The sequence below is a fragment of the Anopheles moucheti genome, chromosome 3 (assembly GCF_943734755.1).
Source record: "Anopheles moucheti chromosome 3, idAnoMoucSN_F20_07, whole genome shotgun sequence".
NCBI lineage: Eukaryota > Metazoa > Arthropoda > Insecta > Diptera > Culicidae > Anopheles > Anopheles moucheti.
This window is the reverse complement of record NC_069141.1, coordinates 27,392,747-27,409,168: the sequence shown is the minus strand read 5'-3', so window position 1 is coordinate 27,409,168 and position 16,422 is coordinate 27,392,747. Positions and strand designations below refer to the sequence as shown.

The 16,422-nt window shown below is 46.3% G+C and overlaps 1 protein-coding gene across 1 annotated transcript in view; it reads left to right on the top strand.

Annotated features, from left to right (window-relative positions):
* Positions 1-16,422, top strand: part of LOC128301728 (LIM/homeobox protein Lhx3) — a 40,858-nt gene that overhangs the window by 16,302 nt on the left and 8,134 nt on the right. The gene's annotated exons all lie outside the window — the stretch shown is intronic.

The window sequence follows — 16,422 nt, the reverse complement described above, 5'->3', positions numbered from 1 at the left end:
TAGTTTCCTCTCCTAGCTCTTAAAGCAGGCTTAATCTTAATCTTAATTTTAAATCACCTATAAGTTTGTATGATGAACCACCAGGCAGACATTACTCAATAAACTAAATTAAACAATTCAAACGTCAGTCCTTGCTCTATGAGGTAGTTAAAGTAGTTAAAACTAGTATTGTGCGTTACAAACTTGGCTTATAGGTCGAGAAGCGATTGAAGCTGAAGTATTATTTTTTCTAACAATTATAGAAGAACTCCCAACTACTTCAGGGGTTGTTTTTGCTGTATAAGATTTTTGTTTTGTTTACGCTGCACAAATGCACCACAAATTTACTCGATAACTGCTATGAATCCTCTTAACAGCCTTTTAAATGTTTATATCAACGTAGTGATCATGGTCTGTTGCAGGAGTACTCTAAACCGCGATCGAGTACCGTCCTCGACTAGTAACCTTTCTGGAGGAAGCATCCACGTCTTCCGTCCATCTCAGTTTGAGTTTACCACCCTACATGGCCACGTCAGCATGTCTCCTGTCCTCCATCAAGTTTCATGCAGCTCGTGAAGCACGTTATAATTTTTGTTATTTATATGGACAAAAGGATATTTCTATTAAAATCTATTGATTTCTGTTGATGTAATAAATCCACTCAACTAACCTCAAAACTCATGTAACAAGAGAGTTTACACGCGTTACAGCTTTTATTCATCGATATTAAATCGATATCATTCTCTTCTCTTCTCTTTACAGGTAAGGACACAAGCTGACCAACAGAAAAAAGACACTCACCAAAGAAACAGGCTCTTGCAGAAAAGTGCATTTTGTATGAAAACTCCGTATCGTGTTTTTTTGTTCGGTTCTGTTCGCTTCCGTTGATTTACGATCATGTCCATTTTGCGCCCCCTCCCAGCAGCAGCATTTTGTCCATTTGCAATTCTGTCTCGCGATCTCCCGCGGCGACATGCATAAACGGTTTAATTTATTGCTTCTGAAGCAGTGCGCACACACACACACACCCGGGGACAAGTAAGAAGGAAGAAAAAAACCCAAATAGCTTCCACTCCTTCACCAGGGCCCCCGCGCCCTTTTCGGTGTTTTCGGCTTTTCCCGGAAACAGACCGTGCGCCTCCATTAAACGCGACCATTCAAACGCTCAACGGGTTGCACCGTTTTCCGGCTGAGTAGTCCTGGGACGCATTAGGACTCCAGGAAAACAAAGCATAAAAAGAGGACACCGTGCTAACGTGCATACCAAACATTGGCCGACGTGACACCACTTGTCGCGGTCCCCCGTTGTCGGGTGTTTTATTTACTCAGCAACGCAAGGGCGAACCCATTTTCGAGTTGCACGGCAGCTGGAGGGAACGGTGTTTTGGGCAGAGAAAACTGTCCCTGCTCACTGCGGGCATTCTGGTCCCGTAGTTGCCGAGCATTGCTCTGGTGTCGCGATCCGGGTGGTGGCATCCCGCCGTGTAAATGTCACACCCGTGAGTGCGTAATAATGTTTTATGTACTGTCATGCTCGCACAGCACTGGCGCAGCGCTGTGCTTTTTCGTACGGCTAGGGTTGATTTTTCCGGTTTTTTGTTTTGCCTTATAGAAAAGAGCCCGACCGGTGGTATGGCAAGATAAACATCATCGATCGTTACAGTTAGTGAGGCGAGGCCTAGCCAGGGAAACCGAAAGCGGATCCTTTTTCCCTGCCCTGCAAATGGATAGGAGGGTGGACGATAGCTATTTATTGCACATGTGCACACTCGAAACTCGAAGAGAATGCTAACCGAGGAGAGAGAGAGTGAGGAAAAACCCGGGAAAAAGGCAATAAAATTAACAAACCGTCCTCGACGGCTGATGGAAGGAAGGCTAAAAGGGCATCAAGCGTGATCAAAACAAGACAGCAGGGATCCTCGTTCGCTCGTTCGCACCTTCCCCATTTCCTTACTGCTGCTTGGTGTGTGTGTGTGTGAATTGGATCATATTTCACCGCCAGAACGATCACCGCCACGACGAACAACTCCGCTTCCACCATAAGCGGCGTGTGAGTGTGGCGTTAGTTTAAACGAATTAAGCGTAATTTAATAGCTCGCTGTGCCACCTCCAAAACCGCCAAGCGAACATTTGCCAGCGCGCCCTTTCGTGAAGGCGGATAAATATTACATTTTATTGCGTTATAAGTGATAAAACAAATAAATTTGCCATTTGCGTTCTTTCACACCCATGGAGCTTGCGCTCAATTTTGGCCCGAGCTCGGTGGGTTTCGTTCGCGGCCATTTTTTTTTCTTCTTGTCCAGGCCAAAGTCCGTTTAAACATCCCCTTTTTTCAATTGATTCGATTGGTTAATTGGTAAGTTTATGTGTCCGTTTCCATGTCGAAAAGCAAGCGTCAAACTTGTTTTACCCGTTGGAAGCTGTTATCGTAAAGTTTAATCGGTTAATTTCAACGCCGAGCGGTAAGATTGCGTTGTAAAATAACGCATTCTAGCGCGAGCAATTCTGAGCTCCAATACTGGGCATAAAGTTGAATAAAAGGGAGAGAAAAAAAGGTAACAGAGAGAACTCATTTGAATGTGGATCGAAACAGGCACTGGTGTAGTTATAGTGAAAAGGGAAAACTTATCAGACATGTACCTGGTAGGAAGAACTTTCTTATACACCAACTACAATTTACTGGAGCTGCTCAGTTCCCTGTAATAGTGATTGGAAAAGCACAGCTTTAAGAGCAACGATGCAAGCGTTGCTGCACGCTATGCAATTTTCCACTTTTCCGCCAAAGATGGGTGCAATATTCGTAAAAGCTTTCCCGAGAAATATGAACGGCCACAGTAAACGATAGGGAAGCAGTTATTTTCCTGCGCAAAACACTCAAAAGTCCACTCAATTACGTAGATGTGGACCCATTTCGACATCCATTAGTGTTGGAGTTGGTTTGGCATGTAATGTGCGAGCGATGGCAATCATCATCATCATCATCGTCCAATTATTCGCATTAGACGCGTTTGATGGCCATTTTCCGTGTGCTCTGGCTCAGAATGCGGGAAAGTGTTCTAATTAAAAACAAATTACGTTCGGATGATGCTATCGAGACGGTTCCGTTGTCTCGCTCCCCTTGTGTTGTGACCTCTATGCAACCGTAGCCCGGCAGCGGTAGTAATCGTAAGTCAAACAGGAAACCTTACTGATGCAATTGAAAGTGCATTGCCTGACCTCATCCGTTGCCGCGTACCTGGCCGGGACACTCTAATCGAGGAACAGTCACCGGGCAGTGAGTGGGAATGCACTCTGCCGGGGCACAATTCCAATTTCTACCACCGGAAGTCGAACGTGGTAGCGTATGTTTATAATAAAATCATCTGCATAAATAATGAGCTCGGAAAAGTGGTCCCGTCGATGGTTGTGCGCAAGGTTGGAAAGGAAATGACACCCACTGCCGCGCCACTATTAGCACCTCGACCGCAGCGAGACAGACCAGCACCGGAGGGGGGTGCTGTGCAGGGTCAAGTGAATGGAGTTTGTTATTTTGTCATTTTCCTGCGCTCAGAACTGCGGGGGGGACGCTTGTGTCACTTTCCCACCCATAGCAGTATCTTCACCTCGCGTAATCACCGATCATAATCTTTCCCCGCTTGCAAGGCTTTCAGCAAGCAAATGGGCAGAAGGCTGCCACAAATGGACGATCATGCAAGTTTGATAAGATCCAAACAAATTAAGTCACCCCGGGTCGTGCCACCACCCTGGTGGTCCTCCTGGTCTATTAGGAGGGTCCAGATGGGAATGGATCTACGGAATTGTGATGTAGTGACCAGCCGGGTGGTTTGCTCTCTAATTGGGATTACGGACCAATACGGCAAGACGGACGTTTTCGGTTTCCAAAGTCTAAGACCTTAGTCTTAGACTTGCCAAGATGCCAAGATGCCCGCAGGCACCGGAACGTCGTCTTACAAATTTGCTCAATCACATTGTGCCGCACAGGGATTAGAGCCCCAACGAAGCTCTGCTCGAGAGCAAATGGATTTTCCCCATTTACGAAACGTCCAGCACCGATGCTTTGTGTCATTCAAAGGATTAACTTGTTTTGAGTCTCGCTACGCTCCCTTCACGCAAACCGACACAATCTCTACACCGCTGTGTGAATGAAATCTGCACGCGACTACGCGTCAAGAATGGTTTTCGCAGCAGATTGTATGGCGGAAGGATATCCTCCCAAGTGGGACGTGCTAATGGAAAACTCTGCACTTTGTCACGCATCCCGCACTTGACGCAGCGCTCCTGACGCGCTCGCTGCGAGAAAAGATGTCGAAGATTGTAATTAAATTAGCGGAGCGTGCCAAACAACCGTACCAGCAGCGGTGACTTACTCAGCGGCAACGGTCCAGGCCCACCAGTCGATAATCGATCCGCATTAATCACTCACGAGACGAAACACGAGGGCATGGACAACCTTGGCCGCCACACGTCAGCTGGTCACTACCCTCCATCGGGGGGAGGCAAAAGGGCGTGGAAAGGCGTGTGCGGATCAATGGACGCGTGGCGCAGATTTTCGACCCATTTCGTTTCCATTTATGACCCTTGGCGTGACGCGTCAGCCGTTCGGTTTCTCTTTTTTCCCGACCGTTTGTGCGTGCTCGGGAACGAAATGGTCGCATTAAATTGTTGGGAACCATCCGGACCCGGCGACACTGTGTGAAGTGGGAAGTTTCTTTCGTGGTTATTGTTCGGTCATTTCGGATGCCCCGAAATGGGAATGGGAGGATACTGACACAATCTTCACACCAGTGATCGCTGGTGGAAAGTAATGGAAAGTAGCAAATTGTAGGTTGCCCTTTGAAGGTCCTCACCAAAAGGAACGAGCAGAGTCCTGATTTAGAGCATCAAAAAAGCCTACACAAATACTCTAGATCTATTATCAGAAGTCACGTGCGCACATAATCACTGTTTGACAAATGTGTTATTAACAATAAGTCGCGGAGGATTAAGTCATGTTTGTAATGTTTCTATTTCCAATTCGAATACAAATAATGTTTTGTTTGTCAACCCCTGCAATAGCGACCCGTGGTGCCGTGTCTTTGAGTTATCATACATAAACATCGCGCGACTTGGACTATTCAATCAACTTCCCCAATTTTAACACAAGTTCCAAACAATGTTGAGCAATGGGGCGTCGTTATTTCAATGCTTTTGCGTGTACAACTTTTTGACATTCTGTCGAATAGCTCGTTCAATTTGTCTTCCCCATCAGGTTGCTTTGATCCGCCGTGTCAGCGTGTATTCTTCCAAGAGCATTTACTGTCAGTTTGGAATGATGGAATCATCAAAACAAAGCAACCCCGAATTACAAGAAAACACACTCTCCTACAAGTTTATAAACTCAATGCCAACTGGCAAAACTGTTCAATTGCACCTCATTACACCGACAGATGTGGTCCTGGTCCCGGTGCCCCATTGTGTGTGTGTTTGTGCAATGCTTTTCGCAATGCATTCATGTGTGGATGGGTTTCACTTCCATCTCACTGTATTTTCAACCCCCGGCTGCAATACGGGCTTCAAATGAGCGACTTTTTAATTTTACGATTTTCCATTCATTTTCCGCACACAATAGAACCGAATGGAACACAGACACACACACGTACACACCATGTGTTCTGTACATGCGTTGTGTGTATGGCTTTGGAAGACCCTTTGTTTGCGGGACAAAAATCTTTTGTCACCGGTAACACAATGGCGTCGGATGGGCACGATCCGATCGCAACAGTGGTACGGAGATTTTTTTTCCCGCTCCTGTCAGCATTGTCCAGTGCCCGCAGTCCAGCAGGGACGGACGATGTGTAACGAGTGCTAGATTAATGCTGACTTCTTACAAGTGCGCTCGCTAGATTTATCATCGGTTTTGTCTCGCAGGAGTGTCTCCCGACTATCTCGCTTCTAGAACGTTGCCGCGGATCGATAACGAATCGGTAGAGGCTGGTTGGCTTGTATCAAGCAACACTCCCAGGGGAGCCCGTCTACCAAGAAGCGGTACGGAAAAGTATGAAAAATTATCAAAACTAATTCAATATAATCTGCCCCGGGGAAAACACTCACCGTCCGGATACCCGTCCTGTGTGTGTGTCAGTCTTCGGGGAATCGAACCGTCCTCCACATGACGTCGTTCCGGCACGGTGGCCCAGCACGCGACCGACCTGTGAGCTGATTGTCGACTAGAGTGTTGGGAAGTCTCGGGTCTCTCCGTCACGACAAGTGAGTGGTGGCCCACCCCGATGTACGAAGAAACGAACACGCCCGCGAGCAGATTTTGATCGGTACCAGTATTCAATTACCGCAGGATCTCGTTCGCTCTCCTTGCGACCAGCGAAGCGGACATCAAGCGGAGATTTGCGACAGTAATTATAGAACAGCGCAGGGCTTCAGGGAACTTAAGGGGATCGATTGAAATCTAATCGCCTGCTACGCCCGATGGGAAACGTATTGCAACTATTGGACGAGATTCTCACGCTCCCTGTATGGCCCGGCCATACCCGGAGACACTTTCCCAGCCCAAACCTCGATTGTTACAAAACCTTTTGTTCGCGTCGATGCTGAAGCTTAATTTTACCATAATCACATAAAATCGGTTCGGACAATGCCTTGCCGAGGAGGTTCATCTCAGTGCCCTGACATCTCATCTAAGGATTCGCGCTGTTCTTGAGTGGTTTCCAGCATCTGTACAGCTTAAATGTACCATGAACAGGCTCTGGTTCTGGCACAGTTAACGATCTCAGTACAGCAGAAACAGCGTTCGAGATCTGGTGCAGTGCATCCCAAAACAGAAAGGGATGAATATTCATCCACATCCCTTGTACCACCAACTCCACCCAACCCAACCCAATGCCCGGTGGCAGAATGTAGCCCGCGGGTGCTGAAAATGCTGAAATGGCCTGTTAAAGTCTAGAATCAATAAAAAACCTCCGCGAAGCCCATAAATATAAATAAACAATTTTATTGTTTCGCTCTGGTTTCTGCAGTAAAAATTTTATATGATTAATTTAATTATCATCCCAACCCATCGGTCCTACCACCACCCTCCGACCCTCGGCTTCTCGTCCGTTGGTCTGGAAATTCGATGGTTTTTCCCCCTTTTTTTCCCCGGGAGTACATCACCAAGGGTACGGACTACAACATCTCTCTCCCTAGACTCGCTCTTCGGTGTGTTTGTTCGAGTGGCGATACGGGATACCGCGCTAGTTTGGCTTCCCGGTACCCGGTACGTCCTGCGGGGCTTTGTTTGCTTTGCAAGCAGATACGGCAATCTGTTGCGATACGCTTTGCCCGAACGCCGCTGGTTTTTTGCCACCCGAGATCGAGATGTCAAAGTTAGCCGACTGCCGAAGTTTGTCCGGGTTTGTCGAGGGGACGCACTGTCGCTGCGTTCCGATCGCTCGAGGAGTCATTTCTATGCTAAAACAAACATATTTACCCTCCCTGCCGGTTTGCCCCTTTCGAATACCCGCCACCATTAGAACCATTTGTTACCACGGTTGTCACGTACGTCCCACAGTTCCGGACATCACCATCTCGATGCGCCCTCCACAGCAGCCTCCGAAGCCTTTGCAACCTTCCAAAGGGACAGCCCTGTAAGCGAGGGGGAAAATTTCTACACATTGTCCCGGGGAAATTGCAGGAAGGGACGGGAAAATGCTCAACGCTAAACAAGCGGTAGAGTGTCCCGAGGGACACACCCGTCCGCTCGTCCTACGCTATCCGGTGCGTGCGTGTTAACTTTGGCTACGGTTTTGTGTGTTGGCGGTGGATTGGTTTTCCGGAGGAAACAGCAAATTATACGCCGTTTAGCAGTCTTACCGCTGCAGATTGTGCCGATCAGCGGAGGGCATGGAGGGCGGTAAAGAGGGCCGGAAAATTATCGACCAAAAAGTGCGTCGGTGGTTGCGTGCGGGGAACTTAACTGGAATCCAGACCCGGTAAGAGCCTCACGTGGCTTCATATCTCGTGAGAGATAATTTATGTTGCGCGGCACAAGCACATACTTCGCATTTCCTAGCAAACAGTGCGCTGGATGTCTGTTTGCTCAGGATGGAACCGAGAGTCGAGGGATCTTCCTTTCATCTACCAGTCCCGATGGAACCGTTTTTTTCTGCTAATAATCCTAGCGCAAAATACTTGTGCGTATCTACGGCGTAGCAAAAATTATGAAAGGTAAATTTGTGCTGTGCCTATTGATGATGGTGCTGGGGAAGCGATATTGGGACGATACCGAGAGTTTATTTGCAATCTTCCTGTTCCAAGGTTGGTTTCAGCATATCACGGTGCGAGATGATTGGTAGAAAAACATATTTGATTAGGCAGCGGCGAATCGAAGGGATAAGGAACCCTTCGAAACGAGACGGGTCGATTGTAACAAGCGAAGCGTCACCAATTAGCCAGCGAAAACCTCACCCACTAGTGGTGGGCTAGTGAAGATGTTAGCAGGGAATGTTTGATCTCTGTTTAATTTTTAACATTTTCACATTTTGATGCATTTACTCAAGCGAAAGTTCATTTCATTAGACAAAAGTTGCAGAGTGTTAAGCAAAAGGGGGTATATAACACGACAGATGTAGCATCTGCGAGGATTCATTTACTTGAATGTAGTATGGTGATTGTTGTGGTATAAGACGACGAATATCCTTTTGAAGATATAGAGATTTGATTGAGAATCTATTCGAACAAGTAATCTTGCCGGATGTCCTCGTCGTGACTAAGAAGTGGAGTATCACTAGACCGACACGATTTCCATGTGATGAAGCAGGACCTCCTACCCGTTGTTATAGTAGTTTTGAATAACATCCTAGCAAATCCAGTGACGAGCAGGATACAGGGTTTGGCAGTAGATAGAATATGGTGTGCCCAACTTAAAGAATCGCGCAAGCGAATAAGATAAAACGTGACATAGATAGTGAAACGCAAAACATTTTACGGTATCGGGTGCACAATTTAGTAAAAGCCAATTCTGTCAGGCTGTTTACGCACATGCGGATTCAAGAGTTGAGAAATAAAATGAAATTTTGGACGATCAAATTTGAAAAAAACTAAACACATTTGTTTATCACTATTTAACATTATTTTGAATTCTTAATCTGCACGGCATCTGTTTAGCATTTAATAAAATTTTGTAAATTAAATATCAACTCTAGAATCCGCATGTGCGTAAACATCCTGACAGAATTGGTATTCACTAAATTGTGCACGCAATACCGTAAAGTGTTTTGCGCTTCGCCATCTATGTCATGTTCTATCTTATTTGCCTGCGCGACTCAATAAGTTAGGCACGACAAATCCTATCTATTGCCAAACCCTGTAGCGTGCAAATGATGTTGTGCAAAATTTAGACTCATTAAATTTCTACGATCGTGGGGAGTAATCTTGTCCAAAAATCCTGCACTCTGTTGGTGCAAGTCATCAATATTCCAGACCCGAAATATCTTTGAAGTCTTAATAATTTGCTTTATTTTGCCTAGTGCATGATTTCTCAAATAGTTTACATAATCTTAAAAGGCAGAATTTGATCAATATTGAATTGCATTCAATACTAACGATAACTCTGCAAACAAAGAGAAGTAAACTTGCATCCCGTATCTCCTGGCAATTCTTCAAACACTCATCAAAAACACGCAACTTTAACCGATCCCTCGACTAAGATGCGATACTTGACCGTGTCCTCAACGAATCAAAGCGAGTCCTCAAATCACGACCAGCAAACGGTGCCTTTCACTGCCTGTTTCGCACATAAATTAATTAATTAGCTCTGATATAATGTTGCGCTCGGTGTTGTCCGTGCCACACGACAGCAGTAGCAAAAGAGAACAGGCAACCATCACCGTTTACTTCTTGACCTTCCGGTAGTGGAACGACGTACCAAGAAGCAAACCTGTCTGATGTTTGCGTTGATCCTACTTCAATCTTGCTGACGCGCTCAACCCCGTGGCCCTTGCTGGGGCCCCGAAAATACGGCACCGCAGCAGAAATGAGCTCTTAAAATCCAAATCTTCCCACCAGACGAAACCCACCGGGCGTCTCCAGTTGAGGCCTGCGGGGCTTATCATGGTTCCCGCTTTCCCGTTCCCCTCGCAATCGTTTGTTACCTTTAAAACAAAAACCCACCACACCGCGCCTTGGAAAACACTCGTTAAGCACTGCTAAAATATTCAACAGAATTGCTCTGTATAAATATTAAATGTTTGCAACATTTGCTGCTGCTGCTGCTCCCTTTCGCTCTCGGCAGTGCCTTTGACTTGTGCTACACCATCAGCAAGCAACAATCTTGCAACGGCAAAGAATACCCAGGCCCTCATTCGCCATGCTTGCCACTGCTCCAATAAGAGCACCGGTAGAGTACCGGGACGATGAAAGGCAAGAGTGTACCCATCTGTGAATCGGCGAACCCGGCGAACATCAGCTACCGAAGCGCCCTGCTCATCCGTGGCGCTTGATGTAACAGGAAAGGATAACAATGGGCAATGGTTGCTGCCATTTGCTTTTACGACCACCCACCGACGTGGAGTGAAATCCGGAAAATGTGGCCACGTGACGGTTGTTTTGCCAGCGTTACCACCTGACCCTTTGCAGCCCTATTGCCTTGTGCGAGATGCTGCGAGGTACCTATTGTGCTTTCGTCGCACTCGTAGTGGGGAACCGGGGGCAGAGAGGCCCGAGAGGGTTGACGCACAAAGGTAATCGCGGGAACCCATCTTAATCTCATTTCATCAACACCGAACCATACTTTCCCGGCGACTCTGCCAACCGAAAACCGTGTTACAGGTCGTATTAAAACGCGAGATGTGCGAGACTTCCAAAATCCAGACTTATCCTCCGGCCACGAACGACGGCCATTTTGTTGCGGCCACCAATAGGAACAACCTAAAGGTGAATAGGTGAACAACCTAAAGGTAAAACAGGTCTTGTTCTCTAGCTGGTACAGCCGCTACCAGATACCAGCTACATTATGTCATCGTACTTTTTTACGAGTTTGCTCCCTCATCTTTATCGCCATTGTCTTTGCCGCGCGCTGTGGCACGGTGCTGCACGGAGTACCGTACACCACGGATTCTGATAAGCAGAACAACCAACTAGCAGCGACGTACGAGGTCGAAGAGCTTAATGCGAGTAACCAACCACCTGAACGCGAGGGCAGAGCGAGCCGGGATTAAAGTACAACACTAAATGGCTTTTGTTTTCAAACTTTTCCACCTGACAGAAAGACCCCGAACAAAGGTGCACTTTGCCAAGCATGTCTTCAACATCCTCGTGGACATTAGTGGAGTAAATTAAATAAATGAAAAGCGTTCCAAAACGTTCGGAACCATTTAATGGATACGGGACAACTCGGCACCCAACACACTCTTTATGGATTGTTATTTTACTCCTTTTGCTCGCTGCACTAACCGGAATGGGGCCATTTTGTGGACACGATTCCGCTGTTCTCGTTTTTTTTTTGTGTACAGTATTGAACCAAACCTCCCAAAAAATAAAAGGAAGATAAAGTTGGGCAACTTCTACCTCGGTCGTGGTCATCATCAGTTGACCTCTTTTAATCGGTTGGGATATAAAGAGTGAGTTTATGACAGTGTGATACGTCCAAGTGGCTTCTGCAGCACACATACGGATGTGTCCAGTGTGTGTCCGAATGTCGGTGGGACAGTAAAAACTTTTACCGCTTTTATTGGTGAACGGTTTATTAAATATAACGAGCAAACATTAAGTGAGCGTTTCTCCTAATTATTGTTCGCGTATTCGGCGGTTAAGCATCGGGTCATTACTCGGCGTTGTTTTATAGCGATTCATTACTTAAGTGTACTGTTACAGTTATTGTTTGGTTGGGTGATGTGATCAAGGAGTGCTGAGGCCACTGTTTTCCCAAGTAATGAATAGCATTGCATGATTTCCCTGTAGATATGGGATATTTCTATTCGTCTGGTCTTTGATTGTTCTCCAACCGAGAAGATCAAAGCAACCCAAACCACGATTGATATTTTCTTTCGACAGTTCCATTGTGCCGTTCGTCCAAAACTTAAAAGAACACGTGCACAAGGTAACTTATGCAACGATAAATTTATCCTCCGCAGTACCACAGTCGCTGTTTCAGCTAAATCCACCGTCAGTCACCGAGAAGCCTCGAAAGATGAGCGGAGAAATTATTGATGTTTCTAGCGGCCACAAAGTGTTCATCCAGCCCGGCCATCTCCACTCTACCGGTCTCCATTTTCATTCCCTCCAGAGACATGCCCGCCGTAGCGAACCAGGGCGACGGTGTGTTCGTTCCGTTGGTACCATCGGGTTTTGCAAAAAGCGAAGGACAAATACACAAAATGGTCACCAACAAAGACATCAAAGCGAATCGGAGACATGAAAGGACGCGCTTCGAGTGTGTCGTTGGGGTTGTACGAACACTACCCGTCTAACCGCGCTTCCCCAATAGCGCGCTGCTGTGGAGGAGTTGTTTACCGCTTTCCACCGTTTAAGGGAACTCATAGCTCATAAATACGTGCTGGCCCGAGGCTGACGGTACGAATCGAAATCCAACGTCAGATCTTGCTATTGTATCGTCTGCACCGTTACGCACTCTCCCACATTTCTGCCCACTAGCCCGAGGGGGCAATGAATGGGCAAAACCGTGGGGGATTGGAAATGGTACATGGTTTGCCATGTTGTGTTATGGATGCTCCAACACCACGATACCGCCTCGTCGATCCACAAACCCCCCCCCCCCCCCCCCCTCAGTGCGGGTGTATCAGTGTGTGCGTGAAGAAAAATGCTCTCCCAAATTCAAAAAGGACCATGCGCCCCCATCGGGAATCGGGACAAAAAGGAACGATGCGGTGAGAAAACGGGAAGATAAAAAACGGTTGTATTTCAAATGAACTCCCCTTGGTCGGAACTCGAAATACAGAGATACACACTGATACTTCAATACCCCCCCCCCTCACCCCGGTCCTTTTGGCTGGTTGTAGTGCTCATGCCAGCCCGACCGATTCGAACCAATGACGGTACACGGGAAACTAAGAACACTCCGTATGCCAATCCTTGAAGAAACGCTGAGTAAAACATGGGACACACCACAGAAAGGGACGATCATATGGTGGAAGTGGCAGCAGTAGATGAGCGCAGAAGCAACCATGGTCGGAACATGGTGAGCTCTGTTTATGAAAAGTGGCAGTGTTCGAGAGAAAGAGAATGAATATTGTTAGAGGAATCCATAAAATACGAATGAATAGGTTCGAATGTTTCCGAATTTAAATGTTGCGTGGGACTGGGGACGAAGGAGTAGCGGCTGCTGGATTATTGCGAACCTCCCAAAGGAACAAAGACACATATCGAAATTGGGAATAGAGATTTGATATTTTTAAAGTGTTTCATTGTTTTTTTTTACCCTTTATTTTGGTACAATTTTCTGATTGAATGGAAATAACCCAACACGGTTGATTAAACGCTTGGATTGGAATTTATGAAAACTATTTTATACTAAAATGATATGCGCTTGGGTGTAATACCCAGGGAGTTTTGAAGTGACAATCTTATCCCTTTTGAATATATTTCACTTTTCATATAAGGGAAATTTATGAATTTCCATTCTAAAATAATTTTTTATAATATCTCCTAGATTTAAGTGTAGCAAGCTACGTATATCTTTGTAAAAAATTCGTCACTAATCTCTACTCACAGCTTCCATAATCCATCGTTAGCATGAGCTTACTACAAACAAAATACTCACTCATTTTATCGATCCATTCGACCCGTTCCCACCACAATCGCCACAAATAAGCCCCAGGAAAGCAAAACCCCAAAAACCCGTCATGACTTCTTCGGTGGCTCCTAAACGATGGATCCGGGATGTCCCTTGTCATCCTTGTACTCTCCGTTCCCTGTTTCAAAAACCATCATCGCTGGTGCCAACCCACCAGCGACTTTTCGCAGCCGACCGTAGGAAGTCGTCCAAGTCGCAGGGGCTAGTGACAGTAGGGCAGAAATTATACCGAAATAAAATTGAAATAAAAATTCATTGCTACACTTTACGGCATGTCCCATGGAAGCCATTAGAAAGGCACCTCGACCGAGTCGCGCAGACACAAGGAATTGAAGCGATCCGGATCCACGGCAAATGGATGTCCTGCTATGGACGACAAACCTCAACTCTCAAGAGCACTAGACATTCGAGCAGGGAGTTCACCGCTCGGTTGTAGTTGATTTTATTTCTACCATTTCTACCGAAAAGTGTGCGATGTGTGCGTGTAGTTAGATTGTCACAATGCTTGAACCTCCCCCGACAAGAACGAGGTGCCGTAAATGTTGAGCAAGCGGAACGTAAACTGCTCACATACTGCGTACTGTGCTGTCAATGAAACGAACATACATTGCCATCCAACCCACACATTTACCCCTACTAAACAATGGTGAAATTAAATGAATGGGGCGTATGTTGCCTGTTCCAGTTTTATCTCTCCTCCATATTTGAATCGGCCAACGACAAAAACAAAAACCCGATCCTCTTCATGCTGCTTCTTCCATTCGCGAACTAAATTAGACTATAAGTTTTCATAAATTTCTGCACACTAATGAAAACACATTTCGACAGCCCCGCAGTTTGTGCAAAACTTCCGACACACGGAACCATCACTTGCTTCTCCACCGTTAGGGAACTGTGTGATCTAATTATTGACGCATTACACACCCTTCCCGAGCATTGTCCTGCATATCCCGCAAGCATCTCCTGTCCAGAAAGTGGAACTAGAACGCAAGCGAAAAAGTTAAGATAGCTTTATTGGATTATTTCATTATCCGTGTTACTGATGCTCCCGAAGAGCGACAGCTTTTGCCACTTGGCGAACGCAACGAAGCGACCATTGCTCGCCGAAAGCGAACGGAAGCAGGCAAAAGGGCTCGCTACGGCGGTAATCAGAATAAATGACACCGTTTAGTGAACGCAGCAAACCTTGCAGCTCTTTGGAAAAATAATGAGGAGCAAAGATTTCTGTGAATAATTGATTTTTATCGCCGGACGCTGTACGTCACACCAAGGAAGCTGGCGCTGCTTCCGGTTTAGCTGAGTGGATTTATTTGTTGCAAAGGGGATGTTGGATTTGTTCCTTTTGGGCTGTTACGTATATAAATTAAACATTTAAAACGGATTCCGAGTGTAATGAGCGAATCAACTTCAATTCTGTGCTGTTATTTCGTTGTTTGTCCGGTTACTAGATCACGATCGCGAGCTCACCTTGACTAGCGGAGAGCGAGCTCAGTAGCTCATGACACATAACCATAGCAAGTCGTAGTGACCTTTGAAATTGATCCAGAAGTACAAAATAGAGTTAATATCCCCGATTACACCGTATCAATGTCAGTTTGACTCGTGTCGCTGTAAGTGACTACAAAATAGTTAACATCAATTAAACAGATGAGTCTAATAGCCTCAAGCTTCCTGAGTTCCGCTCTTTCTTTTTTTGTGTGCATACAACAATCCCTTTTTACACCTTGTCCGATACACCTCGTACGCAACACAGTGCGACATACTGTTGTTAATGTAATTGACTTTTTTTACAACTCGTACAGGACGCAAGGGAAACCAGCCAAACCCTCCACTGAGGGATAACACGCCGGGATAACGAAAAAATCTCAACACAACCGGAACAACGACAACAAAAAAAACACGGAAGTCATTGGTCGATGAATGCTACCGGGGGGGGGAAATCTACCAACGCACAAAAAAGTGCACACATCTTCCAGTAAAAGAACGACAAATGTACGCCCCTCGAGACCAACAAATCTGTCATCGTTGCGGGGAATGTCTGTCTTTCTCCCGGACTGGGTGTGCAATAAATTTTCGAATGAATAAATTCTTTACACTCGGCCGGTAAGGCAGTACGGTGCGGATTAAGCATTCTAACCGATCAATTCTGACCTCACACGGTTCATCAGTTTGTCTCTGAGCGGGAAATCACTTCCCTGGTGTTGCGAGTTGCGCGAATCACTTCCGACCCCTGCTACGAGTGTTCCGCTTTTTTGCTGCACCCCTAAGACTGTTCCGTACGGTACTTGGGCAAACGGCTCGAAAACGCCGGTCGTATAAATGTCAATAAGGTATTTAAGGATCAGTTCCTCTCGGGCGCTTTAGTTCTTTCCCCCTTCTATTTTGTTTCTAGCAATTCCGAAAAGTTGTGGCAATAGGATCAACACGGGGTCATATGCACTTTACCAACCACCGGCAGCCGGCGACCAGCAGCCATCCCAACACGTGGTAATGTGCCGAGTTGCAAACATGTCCAATTCGGTGCGGGTTAGCATCGGCAGCCCTCGATGGGTGAAGGGTTTTCCACGGCGGCGTGAAAGTGTGTTACGAAAATCCCGACTATCTGACAGATGGTCAGTGCAAGAGACACGGTTTAAGTGGAACAGATTTCACCAATCCAT